This window comes from Grampus griseus (assembly GCF_964374135.1).
Source record: "Grampus griseus genome assembly, chromosome: 13".
Classification (NCBI taxonomy): Eukaryota; Metazoa; Chordata; class Mammalia; order Artiodactyla; family Delphinidae; genus Grampus; species Grampus griseus.
In genome coordinates, this window is record NC_139007.1 from 88,743,448 (window position 1) to 88,764,869 (window position 21,422).

Consider the following 21,422-nt stretch of genomic DNA (forward strand, 5'->3'; position numbering starts at 1 on the left):
GGGTCGGGTGAGGGTCAGGCTTCGGGGAAGGGTTAGGGTTAGGGTTCGGGTTAGGGTTAGGGGACGGGGACGGTTTAGGGTTCAGGTGAGGGCACGACAACGCTTTAGGGGGAGCGTACGTGTGAGGGCGTGGGTGAGTGTCAGCGTACGGGTTAGGATTAGGGGACGGGTGAGGGTCAGGCTTCGGGGAAGGGTTAGGGTTATGGTTCGGGCTAGGGTTAGGGTTAGGGGACGGGGACGGTTTAGGGTCCAGGTGAGGGCACGACAACGCTTTAGGGGTAGCGTACGTGTGAGGGCGCGGGTGAGTGTCAGCGTACGGGTTAGGATTAGGGGACGGGTGAGGGTCAGGCTTCGGGGAAGGGTTAGGGTTAGGGTTCGGGCTAGGGTTAGGGTTAGGAGACGGGGACGGTTTAGGGTCCAGGTGAGGGCACGACAACGCTTTAGGGGGAGCGTACGTGTGAGGGCGCGGTTGAGTGTCAGCGTACGGGTTAGGATTAGGGGACGGGTGAGGGTCAGGCTTCGGGGAAGGGTTAGGGTTAGGGTTCGGGCTAGGGTTAGGGTTAGGGGACGGGGACTGTTTAGGGCCCAGGTGAGGGCACGACAACGCTTTAGGGGGAGCGTACGTGTGAGGGCGCGGGTGAGTGTCAGCGTACGGGTTAGGATTAGGGGACGGGTGAGGGTCAGGCTTCGGGGAAGGGTTAGGGTTAGGGTTCGGGCTAGGGTTAGGGTTAGGGGACGGGGACGGTTTAGGGTCCAGGTGAGGGCACGACAACGCTTCAGGGGGAGCGTACGTGTGAGGGCGCGGGTGAGTATCAGCGTACGGGTTAGGATTAGGGGACGGGTGAGTGTCAGGCTTCGGGGAAGTGTTAGGGTTAGGGTTCGGGCTAGGGTTAGGGTTAGGGGACGGGGACGGTTTAGGGTCCAGGTGAGGGCACGACAACGCTTTAGGGGGAGCGTACGTATGAGGGCGCGGGTGAGTGTCAGGGTACGGGTTAGGATTAGGGGACGAGTGAGGATCAGGCTTCCGGGAAGGGTTAGGGTTAGGTTTCGAGCTAGGGTTAGGGAAAGGGGACGGGGACGGTTTAGGGTCCAGGTGAGGGCACGACAACGCTTTAGGGGGAGCGTACGTGTGAGGGCGCGGGTGAGTGTCAGCGTACGGGTTAGGATTAGGGGACGGGTGAGTGTCAGGCTTCGGGGAAGGGTTAGGGTTAGGGTTCGGGCTAGGGTTAGGGTTAGGGGACGGGGACGGTTTAGGGCCCAGGTGAGGGCACGACAACGCTTTAGGGGGAGCGTACGTGTGAGGGCGCGGGTGAGTGTCAGCGTGCGGGTTAGGATTAGGGGACGGGTGAGGGTCAGGCTTCGGTGAAGGGTTAGGGTTAGGGTTCGGGCTAGGGTTAGGGTTAGGGGACGGGGACGGTTTAAGGTCCAGGTGAGGGCACGACAACGCTTTAGGGGGAGCGTACGTGTGAGGGCGCGGGTGAGTGTCAGCGTACGGATTAGGATTAGGGGACGGGTGAGGGTCAGGCTTCGGGAAAGGGATAGGGTTAGGGTTCGGGCTACGGTTAGGGTTAGAGGACGGGGACGGTTTAGGGCCCAGGTGAGGGCACGACAATGCTTTAGGGGGAGCGTACGTGTGAGGGCGCGGGTGAGTGTCAGTGTACGGCTTAGGAGTAGGGGACGGGTGAAGGTCAGGCTTCGGGGAAGGGTTAGGGTTAGGGTTTGGGCTAGGGTTAGGGTTAGGGGACGGGGACGGTTTAGGGCCCAGGTGAGGGCACGACAACGCTTTAGGGGGAGCGTACGTGTGAGGGCGCGGGTGAGTGTCAGCGTACGGGTTAGGATTAGGGGACGGGTGAGGGTCAGGATTCGGGGAAGGGTTAGGGTTAGGGTTCGGGCTAGGGTTAGGGTTAGGGGACGGGGACGGTTTAGGGCCCAGGTGAGGGCACGACAACGCTTTAGGGGGAGCGTACGTGTGAGGGCGCGGGTGAGTGTCAGCGTACGGGTTAGGATTAGGGGACGGGTGAGGGTCAGGCTTCGGGGAAGGGTTAGGGTTAGGGTTCGGGCTAGGGTTAGGGTTAGGGGACGGGGACGGTTTAGGGTCCAGGTGAGGGCACGACAACGCTTTAGGTGGAGCGTACGTGTGAGGGCGCGGGTGAGTGTCAGCGTACGGGTTAGGAGTAGGGGTCGGGTGAGGGTCAGGCTTCGGGGAAGGGTTAGGGTTAGGGTTCGGGTTAGGGTTAGGGGACGGGGACGGTTTAGGGTTCAGGTGAGGGCACGACAACGCTTTAGGGGGAGCGTACGTGTGAGGGCGTGGGTGAGTGTCAGCGTACGGGTTAGGATTAGGGGACGGGTGAGGGTCAGGCTTCGGGGAAGGGTTAGGGTTATGGTTCGGGCTAGGGTTAGGGTTAGGGGACGGGGACGGTTTAGGGTCCAGGTGAGGGCACGACAACGCTTTAGGGGTAGCGTACGTGTGAGGGCGCGGGTGAGTGTCAGCGTACGGGTTAGGATTAGGGGACGGGTGAGGGTCAGGCTTCGGGGAAGGGTTAGGGTTAGGGTTCGGGCTAGGGTTAGGGTTAGGAGACGGGGACGGTTTAGGGTCCAGGTGAGGGCACGACAACGCTTTAGGGGGAGCGTACGTGTGAGGGCGCGGGTGAGTGTCAGCGTACGGGTTAGGATTAGGGGACGGGTGAGGGTCAGGCTTCGGGGAAGGGTTAGGGTTAGGGTTCGGGCTAGGGTTAGGGTTAGGGGACGGGGACTGTTTAGGGCCCAGGTGAGGGCACGACAACGCTTTAGGGGGAGCGTACGTGTGAGGGCGCGGGTGAGTGTCAGCGTACGGGTTAGGATTAGGGGACGGGTGAGGGTCAGGCTTCGGGGAAGGGTTAGGGTTAGGGTTCGGGCTAGGGTTAGGGTTAGGGGACGGGGACGGTTTAGGGTCCAGGTGAGGGCACGACAACGCTTCAGGGGGAGCGTACGTGTGAGGGCGCGGGTGAGTATCAGCGTACGGGTTAGGATTAGGGGACGGGTGAGTGTCAGGCTTCGGGGAAGTGTTAGGGTTAGGGTTCGGGCTAGGGTTAGGGTTAGGGGACGGGGACGGTTTAGGGTCCAGGTGAGGGCACGACAACGCTTTAGGGGGAGCGTACGTATGAGGGCGCGGGTGAGTGTCAGGGTACGGGTTAGGATTAGGGGACGAATGAGGATCAGGCTTCCGGGAAGGGTTAGGGTTAGGTTTCGAGCTAGGGTTAGGGAAAGGGGACGGGGACGGTTTAGGGTCCAGGTGAGGGCACGACAACGCTTTAGGGGGAGCGTACGTGTGAGGGCGCGGGTTTGTGTCAGCGTACGGGTTAGGATTAGGGGACGGGTGAGGGTCAGGCTTCGGGGAAGGGTTAGGGTTAGGGTTCGGGCTAGGGTTAGGGTTAGGGGACGGGGAAGGTTTAGGGTCCGGGTGAGGGCACGACAACGCTTTAGGGGGAGCGTATGTGTGAGGGCGCGGGGTTGTGTCAGCGTACGGGTTAGGATTAGGGGACGGGTGAGGGTCAGGCTTCGGGGAAGGGTTAGGGTTAGGGTTCGGGCTAGGGTTAGGGTTAGGGGACGGGGACGGTTTAGGGTCCGGGTGAGGGCACGACAACGCTTTAGGGGTAGCGTATGTGTGAGGGCGCGGGTTAGTGTCAGCGTACGGGTTAGGATTAGGGGACGGGTGAGGGTCAGGCTTCGGGGAAGGGTTAGGGTTAGGGTTCGGGCTAGGGTTAGGGTTAGGGGACGGGGACGGTTTAGGGTCCAGGTGAGGGCACGACAACGCTTCAGGGGGAGCGTACGTGTGAGGGCGCGGGTGAGTGTCAGCGTACGGGTTAGGATTAGGGGACAGGTGAGGGTTAGGCTTCGGGGAAGGGTTAGGGTTAGGGTTCGGGCTAGGGTTAGGGTTAGGGGACGGGGACGGTTTAGGGTCCAGGTGAGGGCATGACAACGCTTCAGGGGGAGCGTACGTGTGAGGGCGCGGGTTAGTATCAGCGTACGGGTTAGGATTAGGGGACGGGTGAGGGTCAGGCTTCGGGGAAGGGTTAGGGTTAGGGTTCGGGCTAGGGTTAGGGTTAGGGGACGGGGACGGTTTAGGGTCCAGGTGAGGGCACGACAACGCTTTAGGGGTAGCGTACGTGTGAGGGCGCGGGTGAGTGTCAGCGTACGGGTTAGGATAAGGGGACGGGTGAGGGTCAGGCTTCGGAAAAGGGTTAGGGTTAGGGTTCGGGCTAGGGTTAGGGTTAGGGGACGGGGACGGTTTAGGGTCCAGGTGAGGGCACGACAACGCTTTAGGGGGAGCGTACGTGTGAGGGCGCGGGTGAGTGTCAGCGTACGGGTTAGGATTAGGGGACGGGTGAGGGTCAGGCTTCGGGGAAGGGTTAGGTTTAGGGTTCGGGCTAGGGTTAGGGTTAGGGGACGGGGACGGTTTAGGGTCCGGGTGAGGGCCCGACAACGCTTTAGGGGGATCGTACGTGTGAGGGCGTGGGTGAGTGTCAGAGTACGGGTTAGGATTAGGGGACGGGTGAGGGTCAGGCTTCGGGGAAGGGTTAGCGTTAGGGTTCGGGCTAGGGTTAGGGTTAGGGGACGGGGACGGTTTAGGGTCCAGGTGAGGGCACGACAACGCTTTAGGGGGAGCGTACGTGTGAGGGCGCGGGTGAGTGTCAGCGTACGGGTTAGGATTAGGTGACGGGTGAGTGTCAGGCTTCGGGGAAGGGTTAGGGTTAGGGTTCGGGCTAGGGTTAGGGTTAGGGGACGGGTACGGTTTAGGGTCCAGGTGAGCGCACGACAACGCTTTAGGGGGAGCGTACGTGTGAGGGCGCGGGTGAGTGTCAGCGTACGGGTTAGGATTAGGGGACGGGTGAGGGTCAGGCTTCGGGGAAGGGTTAGGTTTAGGGTTCGGGCTAGGGTTAGGGTTAGGGGACGGGGACGGTTTAGGGTCCGGGTGAGGGCCCGACAACGCTTTAGGGGGATCGTACGTGTGAGGGCGTGGGTGAGTGTCAGAGTACGGGTTAGGATTAGGGGACGGGTGAGGGTCAGGCTTCGGGGAAGGGTTAGGGTTAGGGTTCGGGCTAGGGTTAGGGTTAGGGGACGGGGACGGTTTAGGGTCCAGGTGAGGGCACGACAACGCTTTAGGGGGAGCGTACGTGTGAGGGCGCGGGTGAGTGTCAGCGTACGGGTTAGGATTAGGTGACGGGTGAGTGTCAGGCTTCGGGGAAGGGTTAGGGTTAGGGTTCGGGCTAGGGTTAGGGTTAGGGGACGGGGACGGTTTAGGGTCCAGGTGAGGGCACGACAACGCTTTAGGGGGAGCGTACGTGTGAGGGCGCGGGTGAGTGTCAGCGTACGGGTTAGGATTAGGGGACGGGTGAGGGTCAGGCTTCGGGGAAGGGTTAGGGTTAGGGTTCGGGCTAGGGTTAGGGTTAGGGGACGGGGACGGTTTAGGGTCCAGGTGAGGGCACGACAACGCTTTAGGGGGAGAGTACGTGTGAGGGCGCGGGTGAGTGTCAGCGTACGGGTTAGGATTAGGGTACGGGTGAGGGTCAGGCTTCGGGGAAGGGTTAGGGTTAGGGTTCGGGCTAGGGTTAGGGTTAGGGGACGGGGACGGTTTAGGGTCCGGGTGAGGGCACGACAACGCTTTAGGGGGAGCGTATGTGTGAGGGCGCGGGTTAGTGTCAGCGTACGGGTTAGGATTAGGGTACGGGTGAGGGTCAGGCTTCGGGGAAGGGTTAGGGTTAGGGTTCGGGCTAGGGTTAGGGTTAGGGGACGGGGACGGTTTAGGGTCCAGGTGAGGGCACGACAACGCTTTAGGGGGAGCGTACGTGTGAGGGCGCGGGTGAGTGTCAGCGTACGGGTTAGGATTAGGGGACGGGTGAGGGTCAGGCTTTGGGGAAGGGTTAGGTTTAGGGTTCGGGCTAGGGTTAGGGTTAGGGGACGGGGACGGTTTAGGGTCCGGGTGAGGGCACGACAACGCTTTAGGGGGAGCGTACGTGTGAGGGCGCGGGTGAGTGTCAGCGTACGGGTTAGGATTAGGGGACGGGTGAGGGTCAGGCTTCGGGGAAGGGTTAGGGTTAGGGTTCTGGCTAGGGTTAGGGTTAGGGGACGGGGACGGTTTAGGGTCCAGGTGAGGGCACGACAACGCTTTAGGGGGAGCGTACGTGTGAGGGCGCGGGTGAGTGTCAGCGTACGGGTTAGGATTAGGGGACGGGTGAGGGTCAGGCTTCGGGGAAGGGTTAGGGTTAGGGTTCGGGCTAGGGTTAGGGTTAGGGGACGGGGACGGTTTAGGGTCCAGGTGAGGGCACGACAACGCTTCAGGGGGAGCGTACGTGTGAGGGCGCGGGTGAGTGTCAGCGTACGGGTTAGGATTAGGGGACGGGTGAGGGTCAGGCTTCGGGGAAGGGTTAGGGTTAGGGTTCGGGCTAGGGTTAGGGTTAGGGGATGGGGACGATTTAGGGTCCAGGTGAGGGCACGACAACGCTTTAGGGGGAGCGTACGTGTGAGGGCGCGGGTGAGTGTCAGCGTACGGGTTAGGATTAGGGGACGGGTGAGGTTCAGGCTTCGGGGAAGGGTTAGGGTTAGGGTTCGGGCTAGGGTTAGGGTTAGGGGACGGGGACGGTTTAGGGTCCAGGTGAGGTCACGACAACGCTTTAGGGGGAGCGTACGTGTGAGGGCGCGGGTGAGTGTCAGCGTACGGGTTAGGATTATGGGACGGGTGAGGGTCAGGCTTCGGGGAAGGGTTAGGGTTAGGGTTCGGGCTAGGGTTAGGGTTAGGGGACGGGGACGGTTTAGGGTCCAGGTGAGGGCACGACAACGCTTTAGGGGGAGCGTACGTGTGAGGGCGCGGGTGAGTGTCAGCGTACGGGTTAGGATTAGGGGACGGGTGATGGTCAGGCTTCAGGGAAGGGTAAGGGTTAGGGTTCGGGCTAGGTTAGGGTTAGGGGACGGGGACGGTTTAGGGTCCAGGTGAGGGCACGACAACGCTTTAGGGGGAGAGTACGTGTGAGGGGGCGGGTGAGTGTCAGCGTACAGGTTAGGATTAGGGGACGGGTGAGGGTCAGGCTTCGGGGAAGGGTTAGGGTTAGGGTTCGGGCTAGGGTTAGGGTTAGGGGACGGGGACCGTTTAGGGTCCAGGTGAGGGCACGACAACGCTTTAGGGGGAGCGTACGTGTGAGGGAGCGGGTGAGTGTCAGCGTACGGGTTAGGATTAGGGGACGGGTGAGGGTCAGGCTTCGGGGAAGGGTTAAGGTTAGGGTTCGGGCTAGGGTTAGGGTTAGGGTTAGGGGACGGTTTAGGGACCAGGTGAGGGCACGACAACGCTTTAGGGGGAGCGTACGTGTGAGGGCGCGGGTGAGTGTCAGCGTACGGGTTAGGATTAGGGGACGGGTGAGGGTCAGGCTTCGGGGAAGGGTTAGGGTTAGGGTTCGGGCTAGGGTTAGGGTTAGGGGACGGGGACGATTTAGGGTCCAGGTGAGGGCACGACAACGCTTTAGGGGGAGCGTACGTGTGATGGCGCGGGTGAGTGTCAGCGTACGGGTTAGGATTAGGGGACGGGTGAGGGTCAGGCTTCGGGGAAGGGTTAGGGTTAGGGTTCGGGCTAGGGTTAGGGTTAGGGGACGGGGACGGTTTAGGGGCCAGGTGAGGGCACGACAACGCTTTAGGGGGAGCGTACGTGTGAGGGCGCGGGTGAGTGTCAGCGTACAGGTTAGGATTAGGGGACGGGTGAGGGTCAGGCTTCGGGGAAGGGTTAGGGTTAGGGTTCGGGCTAGGGTTAGGGTTAGGGGACGGGGACGGTTTAGGGTCCAGGTGAGGTCACGACAACGCTTTAGGGGGAGCGTACGTGTGAGGGCGCGGGTGAGTGTCAGCGTACGGGTTAGGATTATGGGACGGGTGAGGGTCAGGCTTCGGGGAAGGGTTAGGGTTAGGGTTCGGGCTAGGGTTAGGGTTAGGGGACGGGGACGGTTTAGGGTCCAGGTGAGGGCACGACAACGCTTTAGGGGGAGCGTACGTGTGAGGGCGCGGGTGAGTGTCAGCGTACGGGTTAGGATTAGGGGACGGGTGATGGTCAGGCTTCAGGGAAGGGTAAGGGTTAGGGTTCGGGCTAGGTTAGGGTTAGGGGACGGGGACGGTTTAGGGTCCAGGTGAGGGCACGACAACGCTTTAGGGGGAGAGTACGTGTGAGGGGGCGGGTGAGTGTCAGCGTACAGGTTAGGATTAGGGGACGGGTGAGGGTCAGGCTTCGGGGAAGGGTTAGGGTTAGGGTTCGGGCTAGGGTTAGGGTTAGGGGACGGGGACCGTTTAGGGTCCAGGTGAGGGCACGACAACGCTTTAGGGGGAGCGTACGTGTGAGGGAGCGGGTGAGTGTCAGCGTACGGGTTAGGATTAGGGGACGGGTGAGGGTCAGGCTTCGGGGAAGGGTTAAGGTTAGGGTTCGGGCTAGGGTTAGGGTTAGGGTTAGGGGACGGTTTAGGGACCAGGTGAGGGCACGACAACGCTTTAGGGGGAGCGTACGTGTGAGGGCGCGGGTGAGTGTCAGCGTACGGGTTAGGATTAGGGGACGGGTGAGGGTCAGGCTTCGGGGAAGGGTTAGGGTTAGGGTTCGGGCTAGGGTTAGGGTTAGGGGACGGGGACGATTTAGGGTCCAGGTGAGGGCACGACAACGCTTTAGGGGGAGCGTACGTGTGATGGCGCGGGTGAGTGTCAGCGTACGGGTTAGGATTAGGGGACGGGTGAGGGTCAGGCTTCGGGGAAGGGTTAGGGTTAGGGTTCGGGCTAGGGTTAGGGTTAGGGGACGGGGACGGTTTAGGGGCCAGGTGAGGGCACGACAACGCTTTAGGGGGAGCGTACGTGTGAGGGCGCGGGTGAGTGTCAGCGTACGGGTTAGGATTATGGGACGGGTGAGGGTCAGGCTTCGGGGAAGGGTTAGGGTTAGGGTTTGGGCTAGGGTTAGGGTTAGGGGACGGGGACGGTTTAGGGTCCAGGTGAGGGCACGACAACGCTTTAGGGGGAGCGTACGTGTGAGGGCGCGGGTGAGTGTCAGCGTACGGGTTAGGATTAGGGGACGGGTGAGGGTCAGGCTTCGGGGAAGGGTTAGGGTTAGGGTTCGGGCTAGGGTTAGGGTTAGGGGACGGGGACGGTTTAGGGTCCAGGTGAGGGCACGACAACGCTTTAGGGGGAGCGTACGTGTGAGGGCGCGGGTGAGTGTCAGCGTAAGGGTTAGGATTAGGGGACGGGTGAGGGTCAGGCTTCGGGGAAGGGTTAGGGTTAGGGTTCGGGCTAGGGTTAGGGTTAGGGGACGGGGACGGTTTAGGGTCCAGGTGAGGGCACGACAACGCTTTAGGGGGAGCGTACATGTGAGGGCGCGGGTGAGTGTCAGCGTACGGGTTAGGATTAGGGGACGGGTGAGGGTCAGGCTTCGGGGAAGGGTTAGGGTTAGGGTTCGGGCTAGGGTTAGGGTTAGGGGACGGGGACGGTTTAGGGTCCAGGTGAGGGCACGACAACGCTTTAGGGCGAGCGTACGTGTGAGGGCACGGGTGAGTGTCAGCGTACGGGTTAGGATTAGGGGACGGGTGAGGGTCAGGCTTCGGGGAAGGGTAAGGGTTAGGGTTCGGTCTAGGGTTAGGGTTAGGGGACGGGGACGGTTTAGGGTCCAGGTGAGGGCACAACAACGCTTTATGGGGAGCGTACGTGTGAGGGCGCGGGTGAGTGTCAGCGTACGGGTTAGGATTAGGGGACGGGTGAGGGTCAGGCTTCGGGGAAGGGTTAGGGTTAGGGTTCGGGCTAGGGTTAGGGTTAGGGGACGGGGATGGTTTAGGGTCCAGGTGAGGGCACGACAACGCTTTAGGGGGAGCGTACGTGTGAGGGCGCGGGTGAGTGTCAGCGTACGGGTTAGGATTATGGGACGGGTGAGGGTCAGGCTTCGGGGAAGAGTTACGGTTAGGGTTCGGGCTAGGGTTAGGGTTAGGGGACGGGGACGGTTTAGGGTCCAGGTGAGGGCACGACAACGCTTTAGGGGGAGCGTACGTGTGAGGGCGCGGGTGAGTGTCAGCGTACGGGTTAGGATTAGGGGACGGGTGATGGTCAGGCTTCGGGGAAGGGTAAGGGTTAGGGTTCGGGCTAGGTTAGGGTTAGGGGACGGGGACGGTTTAGGGTCCAGGTGAGGGCACGACAACGCTTTAGGGGGAGAGTACGTGTGAGGGGGCGGGTGAGTGTCAGCGTACAGGTTAGGATTAGGGGACGGGTGAGGGTCAGGCTTCGGGGAAGGGTTAGGGTTAGGGTTCGGGCTAGGGTTAGGGTTAGGGGACGGGGACCGTTTAGGGTCCAGGTGAGGGCACGACAACGCTTTAGGGGGAGCGTACGTGTGAGGGCGCGGGTGAGTGTCAGCGTACGGGTTAGGATTAGGGGACGGGTGAGGGTCAGGCTTCGGGGAAGGGTTAAGGTTAGGGTTCGGGCTAGGGTTAGGGTTAGGGTTAGGGGACGGTTTAGGGTCCAGGTGAGGGCACGACAACGCTTTAGGGGGAGCGTACGTGTGAGGGCGCGGGTGAGTGTCAGCGTACGGGTTAGGATTAGGGGACGGGTGAGGGTCAGGCTTCGGGGAAGGGTTAGGGTTAGGGTTCGGGCTAGGGTTAGGGTTAGGGGACGGGGACGGTTTAGGGTCCAGGTGAGGGCACGACAACGCTTTAGGGCGAGCGTACGTGTGAGGGCACGGGTGAGTGTCAGCGTACGGGTTAGGATTAGGGGACGGGTGAGGGTCAGGCTTCGGGGAAGGGTTAGGGTTAGGGTTCGGGCTAGGGTTAGGGTTAGGGGACGGGGACGGTTTAGGGTCCAGGTGAGGGCATGACAACGCTTTAGGGGGAGCGTACGTGTGAGGGCGCGGGTGAGTGTCAGCGTACGGGTTAGGATTATGGGACGGGTGAGGGTCAGGCTTCGGGGAAGGGTTAGGGTTAGGGTTCGGGCTAGGGTTAGGGTTAGGGGACGGGGACGGTTTAGGGTCCAGGTGAGGGCACGACAACGCTTTAGGGGGAGCGTACGTGTGAGGGCGCGGGTGAGTGTCAGCGTACGGGTTAGATTTAGGGGACGGGTGAGGGTCAGGCTTCGGGGAAGGGTTAGGGTTAGGGTTCGGGCTAGGGTTAGGGTTAGGGGACGGGGACGGTTTAGGGTCCAGGTGAGGGCACGACAACGCTTTAGGGGGAGCGTACGTGTGAGGGCGCGGGTGAGTGTCAGCGTAAGGGTTAGGATTAGGGGACGGGTGAGGGTCAGGCTTCGGGGAAGGGTTAGGGTTAGGGTTCGGGCTAGGGTTAGGGTTAGGGGACGGGGACGGTTTAGGGTCCAGGTGAGGGCACGACAACGCTTTAGGGGGAGCGTACGTGTGAGGGCGCGGGTGAGTGTCAGCGTACGGGTTAGGATTAGGGGACGGGTGAGGGTCAGGCTTCGGGGAAGGGTTAGGGTTATGGTTCGGGCTAGGGTTAGGGTTAGGGGACGGGGACGGTTTAGGGTCCAGGTGAGGGCACGACAACGCTTTAGGGGGAGCGTACGTGTGAGGGCACGGGTGAGTGTCAGCGTACGGGTTAGGATTAGGGGACGGGTGAGGGTCAGGCTTCGGGGAAGGGTAAGGGTTAGGGTTCGGGCTAGGGTTAGGGTTAGGGGACGGGGACGGTTTAGGGTCCAGGTGAGGGCACGACAACGCTTTAGGGGGAGCGTACGTGTGAGGGCGCGGGTGAGTGTCAGCGTACGGGTTAGGATTAGGGGACGGGTGAGGGTCAGGCTTCGGGGAAGGGTTAGGGTTAGGGTTCGGGCTAGGGTTAGGGTTAGGGGACGGGGACGGTTTAGGGTCCAGGTGAGGGCACGACAACGCTTTAGGGGGAGCGTACGTGTGAGGGCGCGGGTGAGTGTCAGCGTACGGGTTAGGATTATGGGACGGGTGAGGGTCAGGCTTCGGGGAAGGGTTAGGGTTAGGGTTCGGGCTAGGGTTAGGGTTAGGGGACGGGGACGGTTTAGGGTCCAGGTGAGGGCACGACAACGCTTTAGGGGGAGCGTACGTGTGAGGGCGCGGGTGAGTGTCAGCGTAAGGGTTAGGATTAGGGGACGGGTGAGGGTCAGGCTTCGGGGAAGGGTTAGGGTTAGGGTTCGGGCTAGGGTTAGGGTTAGGGGACGAGGACGGTTTAGGGTCCAGGTGAGGGCACGACAACGCTTTAGGGGGGGCGTACGTGTGAGGGCGCGGGTGAGTGTCAGCGTACGGGTTAGGATTAGGGGACGGGTGAGGGTCAGGCTTCGGGGAAGGGTTAGGGTTAGGGTTCGGGCTAGGGTTAGGGTTAGGGGACGGGGACGGTTTAGGGTCCAGGTGAGGGCACGACAACGCTTTAGGGGGAGCGTACGTGTGAGGGCGCGGGTGAGTGTCAGCGTACGGGTTAGGATTAGGGGACGGGTGAGGGTCAGGCTTCGGGGAAGGGTAAGGGTTAGGGTTCGGGCTAGGGTTAGGGTTAGGGGACGGGGACGGTTTAGGGTCCAGGTGAGGGCACGACAACGCTTTAGGGGGAGCGTACGTGTGAGGGCGCGGGTGAGTGTCAGCGTACAGGTTAGGATTAGGGGACGGGTGAGGGTCAGGCTTCGGGGAAGGGTTAGGGTTAGGGTTCGGGCTAGGGTTAGGGTTAGGGGACGGGGACGGTTTAGGGTCCAGGTGAGGGCACGACAACGCTTTAGGGGGAGCGTACGTGTGAGGGCGTGGGTGAGTGTCACCGTACGGGTTAGGATTAGGGGACGGGTGAGGGTCAGGCTTCGGGGAAGGGTAAGGGTTAGGGTTCGGGCTAGGGTTAGGGTTAGGGGACGGGGACGGTTTAGGGTCCAGGTGAGGGCACGACAACGCTTTAGGGGGAGAGTACGTGTGAGGGCGCGGGTGAGTGTCAGCGTACGGGTTAGGATTAGGGGACGGGTGAGGGTCAGGCTTCGGGGAAGGGTTAGGGTTAGGGTTCGGGCTAGGGTTAGGGTTAGGGGACGGGGACGGTTTAGGGTCCAGGTGAGGGCACGACAACGCTTTAGGGGGAGCGTACGTGTGAGGGCGCGGGTGAGTGTCAGCGTACGGGTTAGGATTAGGGGACGGGTGAGGGTCAGGCTTCGGGGAAGGGTTAGGGTTAGGGTTCGGGCTAGGGTTAGGGTTAGGGGACGGGGACGGTTTAGGGTCCAGGTGAGGGCACGACAACGCTTTAGGGGGAGCGTACGTGTGAGGGCGCGGGTGAGTGTCAGCGTACGGGTTAGGATTAGGGGACGGGTGAGGGTCAGGCTTCGAGGAAGGGTTAGGGTTAGGGTTCGGGCTAGGGTTAGGGTTAGGGGACGGGGACGATTTAGGGTCCAGGTGAGGGCACGACAACGCTTTAGGGGGAGCGTACGTGTGAGGGCGCGGGTGAGTGTCAGCGTACGGGTTAGGATTAGGGGACGGGTGAGGGTCAGGCTTCGGGGAAGGGTTAGGGTTAGGGTTCGGGCTAGGGTTAGGGTTAGGGGTCGGGGACGGTTTAGGGTCCAGGTGAGGGCACGACAACGCTTCAGGGGGAGCGTACGTGTGAGGGCGCGGGTGAGTGTCAGCGTACGGGTTAGGATTAGGGGACGGGTGAGGGTCAGGCTTCGGGGAAGGGTTAGGGTTACGGTTCGGGCTAGGGTTAGGGTTAGGGGACGGGGACGGTTTAGGGTACAGGTGAGGGCACGACAACGCTTTAGGGGGAGTGTACGTGTGAGGGCGCGGGTGAGTGTCAGCGTACGGGTTAGGATTAGGGGACGGGTGAGGGTCAGGCTTCGGGGAAGGGTTAGGGTTAGGGTTCGGGCTAGGGTTAGGGTTAGGGGACGGGGACGATTTAGGGTCCAGGTGAGGGCACGACAACGCTTTAGGGGGAGCGTACGTGTGAGGTCGCGGGTGAGTGTCAGCGTACGGGTTAGGATTAGGGGACGGGTGAGGGTCAGGCTTCGGGGAAGGGTTAGGGTTAGGGTTCGGGCTAGGGTTAGGGTTAGGGGACGGGGACGGTTTAGGGTCCAGGTGAGGGCACGACAACGCTTTAGGGGGAGCGTACGTGTGAGGGCGCGGGTGAGTGTCAGCGTACGGGTTAGGATTAGGGGACGGGTGAGGGTCAGGCTTCGGGGAAGGGTGAGGGTTAGGGTTCGGCCTAGGGTTAGGGTTAGGGGACGGGGACGGTTTAGGGTCCAGGTGAGGGCACGATAACGCTTTAGGGGGAGCGTACGTGTGAGGGCGCGGGTGAGTGTCAGCGTACGGGTTAGGATTAGGGGACGGGTGAGAGTCAGGCTTCGGGGAAGGGTAAGGGTTAGGGTTCGGGCTAGGGTTAGGGTTAGGGGACGGGGACGGTTTAGGGTCCAGGTGAGGGCACGACAACGCTTTACGGGGAGAGTACGTGTGAGGGCGCGGGTGAGTGTCAGCGTACGGGTTAGGATTAGGGGACGGGTGAGGGTCAGGCTTCGGGGAAGGGTTAGGGTTAGGGTTCGGGCTAGGGTTAGGGTTAGGGGACGGGGACGGTTTAGGGTCCAGGTGAGGGCACGACAACGCTTTAGGGGGAGCGTACATGTGAGGGCGCGGGTGAGTGTCAGCGTACGGGTTAGGATTAGGGGACGGGTGAGGGTCAGGCTTCGGGGAAGCGTTAGGGTTAGGGTTCGGGCTAGGGTTAGGGTTAGGGGACGGGGACGGTTTAGGGTCCAGGTGAGGGCACGACAACGCTTTAGGGGGAGCGTACGTGTGAGGGCGCGGGTGAGTGTCAGCGTACGGGTTAGGATTAGGGGACGGGTGAGGGTCAGGCTTCGGGGAAGGGTTAGGGTTAGGGTTCGGGCTAGGGTTAGGGTTAGGGGACGGGGACGGTTTAGGGTCCAGGTGAGGGCACGACAACGCTTTAGGGGGAGCGTACGTGTGAGGGCGCGGGTGAGTGTCAACGTACGGGTTAGGATTAGGGGACGGGTGAGGGTCAGGCTTCGGGGAAGGGTTAGGGTTAGGGTTCGGGCTAGGGTTAGGGTTAGGGGACGGGGACGGTTTAGGGCCCAGGTGAGGGCACGACAATGCTTTAGGGGGAGCGTACGTGTGAGGTCGCGGGTGAGTGTCAGCGTACGGGTTAGGAGTAGGGGATGGGTGAGGGTCAGACTTCGGGGAAGGGTTAGGGTTAGGGTTCGGGCTAGGGTTAGGGTTAGGGGACGGGGACAGTTTAGGGTCCAGGTGAGGGCACGACAACGCTTTAGGGGGAGCGTACGTGTGAGGGTGCGGGTGAGTGTCAGCGTACGGGTTAGGATTAGGGGACGGGTGAGGGTCAGGCTTCGGGGAAGGGTTAGGGTTAGGGTTCGGGCTAGGGTTAGGGTTAGGGGACGGGGACGGTTTAGGGCCCAGGTGAGGGCACGACAACGCTTTAGGGGGAGCGTACGTGTGAGGGCGCGGGTGAGTGTCAGCGTACGGGTTAGGATTAGGGGACGGGTGAGGGTCAGGCTTCGGGGAAGGGTTAGGGTTAGGGTTCGGGCTAGGGTTAGGGTTAGGGGACGGGGATGGTTTAGGGCCCAGGTGAGGGCACGACAACGCTTTAAGGGGAGCGTACGTGTGAGGGTGCGGGTGAGTGTCAGCGTACGGGTTAGGATTAGGGGAAGGGTGAGGGTCAGGCTTCGGGGAAGGGTTAGGGTTAGGGTTCGGGCTAGGGTTAGGGTTAGGGGACGGGGAAGGTTTAGGGTCCGGGTGAGGGCACGACAACGCTTTAGGGGGAGCGTATGTGTGAGGGCGCGGGTTTGTGTCAGCGTACGGGTTAGGATTAGGGGACGGGTGAGGGTCAGGCTTCGGGGAAGGGTTAGGGTTAGGGTTCGGGCTAGGGTTAGGGTTAGGGGACGGGGACGGTTTAGGGTCCGGGTGAGGGCACGACAACGCTTTAGGGGGAGCGTATGTGTGAGGGCGCGGGTTAGTGTCAGCGTACGGGTTAGGATTAGGGGACGGGTGAGGGTCAGGCTTCGGGGAAGGGTTAGGGTTAGGGTTCGGGCTAGGGTTAGGGTTAGGGAACGGGGACGGTTTAGGGTCCAGGTGAGGGCACGACAACGCTTCAGGGGGAGCGTACGTGTGAGGGCGCGGGTGAGTGTCAGCGTACGGGTTAGGATTAGGGGACGGGTGAGGGTCAGGCTTCGGGGAAGTGTTAGGGTTAGGGTTCGGGGTAGGGTTAGGGGACGGGGACGGGGACGGTTTAGGGTCCAGGTGAGGGCATGACAACGCTTCAGGGGGAGCGTACGTGTGAGGGCGCGGGTTAGTATCATCGTACGGGTTAGGATTAGGGGACGGGTGAGGGTCAGGCTTCGGGGAAGTGTTAGGGTTAGGTTTCGGGCTAGGGTTAGGGTTAGGGGACGGGGACGGTTTAGGGTCCAGGTGAGGGCATGACAACGCTTTAGGGGGAGCGTACGTGTGAGGGCGCGGGTGAGTGTCAGCGTACGGGTTACGATAAGGGGACGGGTGAGGGTCAGGCTTCGGGGAAGGGTTAGGGTTAGGGTTCGGGCTAGGGTTAGGGTTAGGGGACGGGGACGGTTTAGGGTCCAGGTGAGGGCACGACAACGCTTTAGGGGGAGCGTACGTGTGAGGGCGCGGGTGAGTGTCAGCGTACGGGTTAGGATTAGGGGACGGGTGAGGGTCAGGCTTCGGGGAAGGGTTAGGTTTAGGGTTCGGGCTAGGGTTAGGGTTAGGGGACGGGGACGGTTTAGGGTCCAGGTGAGGGCACGACAACGCTTTAGGGGGAGCGTACGTGTGAGGGCGCGGGTGAGTGTCAGCGTACGGGTTAGGATTAGGGGACGGATGAGGGTCAGGCTTCGGGGAAGGGTTAGGGTTAGGGTTCGGGCTAGGGTTAGGATTAGGGGACGGGGACGGTTTAGGGTCCAGGTGAGGGCACGACAACGCTTTAGGGGGAGCGTACGTGTGAGGGCGCGGGTGAGTGTCAGCGTACGGGTTAGGATTAGGGGACGGGTGAGGGTCAGGCTTCGGGGAAGGGTTAGGGTTTGGGTTCGGGCTAGGGTTAGGGTTAGGGGACGGGGACGGTTTAGGGTCCAGGTGAGGGCACGACAACGCTTTAGGGGGAGCGTACGTGTGAGGGCGCGGGTGAGTGTCAGCGTACGGGTTAGGATTAGGGGACGGGTGAGGGTCAGGCTTCGGGGAAGGGTTAGGTTTAGGGTTCGGGCTAGGGTTAGGGTTAGGGGACGGGGACGGTTTAGGGTCCAGGTGAGGGCACGACAACGCTTTAGGGGGAGCGTACGTGTGAGGGCGCGGGTGAGTGTCAGCGTACGGGTTAGGATTAGGGGACGGGTGAGGGTCAGGCTTCGGGGAAGGGTTAGGGTTAGGGTTCGGGCTAGGGTTAGGATTAGGGGACGGGGACGGTTTAGGGTCCAGGTGAGGGCACGACAACGCTTTAGGGGGAGCGTACGTGTGAGGGCGCGGGTGAGTGTCAGCGTACGGGTTAGGATTAGGGGACGGGTGAGGGTCAGGCTTCGGGGAAGGGTTAGGGTTTGGGTTCGGGCTAGGGTTAGGGTTAGGGAACGGGGACGATTTAGGGTCCAGGTGAGGGCACGACAACGCTTTAGGGGGAGCGTACGTGTGAGGGCGCGGGTGAGTGTCAGCGTACGGGTTAGGATTAGGGGACGGGTGAGGGTCAGGCTTCGGGGAAGGGTTAGGGTTAGGGTTCGGGCTAGGGTTAGGGTTAGGGGACGGGGACGGTTTAGGGTCCAGGTGAGGGCACGACAACGCTTTAGGGGGAGCGTACGTGTGAGGGCTCGGGTGAGTGTCAGCGTACGGGTTAGGATTAGGGGACGGGTGAGGGTCAGGCTTCGGGGAAGGGTTAGGGTTAGGGTTCGGGCTAGGGTTAGGGTTAGGGGACGGGGACGGTTTAGGGCCCAGGTGAGGGCACGACAATGCTTTAGGGGGAGCGTACGTGTGAGGGCGCGGGTGAGTGTCAGCGTACGGTTAGGAGTAGGGGATGGGTGAGGTTCAGGCTTCTGGGAAGGGTTAGGGTTAGGGTTCGGGCTAGGGTTAGGGTTAGGGGACGGGGACGGTTTAGGGTCCAGGTGAGGGCACGACAACGCTTTAGGGGGAGCGTACGTGTGAGGGTGCGGGTGAGTGTCAGCGTACGGGTTAGGATTAGGGGACGGGTGAGAGTCAGGCTTCGGGGAAGGGTTAGGGTTAGGGTTCGGGCTAGGGTTAGGGTTAGGGGACGGGGACGGTTTAGGGCCCAGGTGAGGGCACGACAACGCTTTAGGGGGAGCGTACGTGTGAGGGCGCGGGTGAGTGTCAGCGTACGGGTTAGGATTAGGGGACGGGTGAGGGTCAGGCTTCGGGGAAGGGTTAGGGTTAGGGTTCGGGCTAGGGTTAGGGTTAGGGGACGGGGATGGTTTAGGGCCCAGGTGAGGGCACTACAACGCTTTAGGGGGAGCATACGTGTGAGGGCGCTGGTGAGTGTCAGCGTACGGGTTAGGATTAGGGGACGGGTGAGGGTCAGGCTTCGGGGAAGGTTTAGGGTTAGGGTTCGGGCTAGGGTTAGGTTTAGGGGACGGGGAAGGTTTAGGGTCCGGGTGAGGGCACGACAACGCTTTAGGGGGAGCGTATGTGTGAGGGCGCGGGTTTGTGTCAGCGTACGGGTTACGATTAGGGGCCGGGTGAGGGTCAGGCTTCGGGGAAGGGTTAGGGTTAGGGTTCGGGCTAGGGTTAGGGTTAGGGGACGGGGACGGTTTAGGGTCCGGGTGAGGGCACGACAACGCTTTAGGGGGAGCGTATGTGTGAGGGCGCGGGTTAGTGTCAGCGTACGGGTTAGGATTACGGGACGGGTTAGGGTCAGGCTTCGGGGAAGGGTTAGGGTTAGGGTTCGGGCTAGGGTTAGGGTTAGGGGACGGGGACGGTTTAGGGTCCAGGTGAGGGCACGACAACGCTTCAGGGGGAGCGTACGTGTGAGGGCGCGGGTGAGTGTCAGCGTACGGGTTAGGATTAAGGGACGGGTGAGGGTCAGGCTTCGGGGAAGGGTTAGGGTTAGGGTTCGGGCTAGGGTTAGGGTTAGGGGACGGGGACGGTTTAGGGTCCAGGTGAGGGTACGACAACGCTTCAGGGGGAGCGTACGTGTGAGGGCGCGGGTTAGTATCAGCGTACGGGTTAGGATTAGGGGACGGGTGAGGGTCAGGCTTCGGGGAAGGGTTAGGGTTAGGGTTCGGGCTAGGGTTAGGGTTAGGGGACGGGGACGGTTTAGGGTCCAGGTGAGGGCACGACAACGCTTTAGGGGGAGCGTACGTGTGAGGGCGCGGGTGAGTGTCAGAGTACGGGTTAGGATAAGGGGACGGGTGAGGGTCAGGCTTCGGGGAAGTGTTAGGGTTAGGGTTCGGGCTAGGGTTAGGGTTAGGGGACGGGGACGGTTTAGGGTCCAGGTGAGGGCACGACAACGCTTTAGGGGGAGCGTACGTGTGAGGGCGCGGGTGAGTGTCAGCGTACGGGTTAGGATTAGGGGACGGGTGAGGGTCAGGCTTCGGGGAAGGGTTAGGGTTAGGGTTCGGGGTAGGTTTAGTGTTAGGGGACGGGGACGGTTTAGGGTCCAGTTGAGGGCACGACAACGCTTTAGGGGGAGAGTACGTGTGAGGGCGCGGGTGAGTGTCAGCGTACGGGTTAGGATTAGGGGACGGGTGAGGGTCAGGCTTCGAGGAAGGGTTAGGGTTTGGGTTCGGGCTAGGGTTAGGGTTAGGGGACGGGGACGATTTAGGGTCCAGGTGAGGGCACGACAACGCTTCAGGGGGAGCGTACGTGTCAGGGCGCGGGTGAGTGTCAGCGTACGGGTTAGGATTAGGGGACGGGTGAGGGTCAGGCTTCGGGGAAGGGTTAGGGTTAGGGTTCGGGCTAGGGTTAGGGTTAGGGGACGGGGACGGTTTAGGGTCCAGGTGAGGGCACGACAACGCTTTAGGGGGAGCGTACGTGTGAGGGCGCGGGTGAGTGTCAGCGTACGGGTTAGGATTAGGGGACGGGTGAGGGTCAGGCTTCGGGGAAGGGTTAGGGTTAGGGTTCGGGCTAGGGTTAGGGTTAGGAGACGGGGACGGTTTAGGGCCCAGGTGAGGGCACGACAATGCTTTAGGGGGAGCGTACGTGTGAGGGCGCGGGTGAGTTTCAGCGTACGGGTTAGGAGTAGGGGATGGGTGAGGGTCAGGCTTCGGGGAAGGGTTAGGCTTAGGGTTCGGGCTAGGGTTAGGGTTAGGGGACGGGGACGGTTTAGGGTCCAGGTGAGGGCACGACAACGCTTTAGGGGGAGCGTACGTGTGAGGGCGCGGGTGAGTGTCAGCGTACGGGTTAGGATTAGGGGACGGGTGAGGGTCAGGCTTCGGGGAAGGGTTAGGTTTAGGGTTCGGGCTAGGGTTAGGGTTAGGGGACGGGGACGGTTTAGGGTCCAGGTGAGGGCACGACAACGCTTTAGGGGGAGCGTACGTGTGAGGGCGCGGGTGAGTGTCAGCGTACGGGTTAGGATTAGGGGACGGATGAGGGTCAGGCTTCGGGGAAGGGTTAGGGTTAGGGTTCGGGCTAGGGTTAGGGATAGGGGACGGGGACGGTTTAGGGTCCAGGTGAGGGCACGACAACGCTTTAGGGGGAGCGTACGTGTGAGAGCGCGGGTGAGTGTCAGCGTACGGGTTAGGATTAGGGGACGGGTGAGGGTCAGGCTTCGGGGAAGGGTTAGGGTTAGGGTTCGGGCTAGGGTTAGGGTTAGGGGACGGGGACGGTTTAGGGTCCAGGTGAGGGCACGACAACGCTTTAGGGGGAGCGTACGTGTGAGGGCGCGGGTGAGTGTCAGCGTACGGGTTAGGATTAGGGGACGGGTGAGGGTCAGGCTTCGGGGAAGGGTTAGGGTTAGGGTTCGGGCTAGGGTTAGGGTTAGGGGACGGGGACGATTTAGGGTCCAGGTGAGGGCACGACAACACTTTAGGGGGAGCGTACGTGTGAGGGCGCGGGTGAGTGTCAGCGTATGGGTTAGGATTAGGGGACGGGTGAGGGTCAGGCTTCGGGGAAGGGTTAGGGTTAGGGTTCGGGCTAGGGTTAGGGTTAGGGGACGGGGACGGTTTAGGGTCCAGGTGAGGGCACGACAACGCTTTAGGGGGAGCGTACGTGTGAGGGCGCGGGTGAGTGTCAGCGTACGGGTTAGGATTAGGGGACGGGTGAGGGTCAGGCTTCGGGGAAGGGTTAGGGTTAGGGTTCGGGCTAGGGTTAGGGTTAGGAGACGGGGACGGTTTAGGGCCCAGGTGAGGGCACGACAATGCTTTAGGGGGAGCGTACGTGTGAGGGCGCTGGTGAGTGTCAGCGTACGGGTTAGGAGTAGGGGATGGGTGAGGGTCAGGCTTCGGGGAAGGGTTAGGGTTAGGGTTCGGGCTAGGGTTAGGGTTAGGGGACGGGGACGGTTTAGGGTCCAGGTGAGGGCACG